The sequence below is a fragment of the Buceros rhinoceros genome, unplaced genomic scaffold (genome assembly GCF_000710305.1).
Source record: "Buceros rhinoceros silvestris isolate BGI_N320 unplaced genomic scaffold, ASM71030v1 scaffold14633, whole genome shotgun sequence".
Taxonomy (NCBI): domain Eukaryota; kingdom Metazoa; phylum Chordata; class Aves; order Bucerotiformes; family Bucerotidae; genus Buceros; species Buceros rhinoceros.
In genome coordinates, this window is record NW_010403145.1 from 401 (window position 1) to 1,796 (window position 1,396).

Sequence of the window (1,396 nt, forward strand, 5' to 3'; positions counted from 1 at the left end):
GCGCTGGTCTGGCGGGGCTCTCTCCTGCGCCTGCCGCACCATCTTCCAGCGGCACAGCCCACCTCATTCGTTTAATCATATCGCCATTTGGACCGAGATGAAAAGACCCCAAACCATACCCCAGACCTGAGAAACGGAACATCAGAAAACGGCACCGCTGCAGTCACCTCGTTTTTCTCCCACAGGCACCCCCTGGGACCACTCCCCACGTTTTATCTTCACCACAGGCTCCTGTGGGCAGGGAACTGGAAGTTCTTCCCGTCCACAACACTCCCTCTCATTAAACAAGCTCCACTGAGCGCTAACAGAGGAGAGCGTGTTAGACAACCCTTCTGAGACACTTGGTCAGACTCCCCACAGAGGGGACGAGCACATTTACCTGCAACACGAAACAAACTCTCCCATACATAGTAATTGTAGTGGCATGTCAGAGTGACATTTCTCCCCAGATTTGCTTATTGCCAGGATTTTTTTTTTTCCCCGAGTTGCTCTGTTCTCCTGATCAGAAGGATGTGTCTGCATCGTGTTTTGGCAGAAAGAACAGCCTGTGCTTGCGACGGGAGGCAGCCAGTGCCACCTCTCTGCGGGCTGGATCCCTGCTCCGCGGGGAGCTCACAGGCCGCTCTGGCCCTTAGAACCAGCGTGTCCCGCCCTCCTGTTCTGATGCCACACACTAGCACACCCTGCTCCATTTCTCAGGCAGCAGTGGAGCTTACGCTGCTTCCAGAGTTACAAACTGCTCCGCTGGCCACAGAGAAGCTGCTGCCAAAGCCAGCGCCCCTCACTGGCATTAGTGGCATTATCTCCCTGAAGTACCCACGCAAGACCGATGTGACTGGTGCCACACTGTGACGGGGGCCGGTGGGGTGCTGTGCCACGGTGCCACCTGATGCTTCCAGCTACCTCGTTTGGTACGGAAATGCTGTCCATGGTGTAACACGGGTCTGCCATCTTGTCACTGGTGCCACATACTGGAATATTGCTTTCTTAATTTTTTTCCCCAAGAAAAAACATGTCTTTCAGCTTTTCTTTGGTGAAATTTCCCAAACTGAAAACACACTGTGATGCCAACACTGCCCTTCCCAGACCTGCTGGCAGGGAGTGATGGTACATCCCCCTCATGACCACTTGTCTCCATCCCCTGGAGGATGTTGTCTGTATTTGTTTCACGGGATAAACCAGTGGTACCACATGGAGAGCCCGTATGCAGCAGGACTTGATTTTCTGCTCTTTCTGTGTTACTCCAAGCGAAAAATGCAAATGCTCAGCTGTTGTCTTGGCAGCAGGACGGCTTCCGCAGCACCCAGAACACCCCACACCCTGTGCTACAGCAGCTGCAGGAGAAGAGCCGGCTGCAGGAGTCCTTTCCCCGGTCGGCTCCGGCAGCGGATCAGCC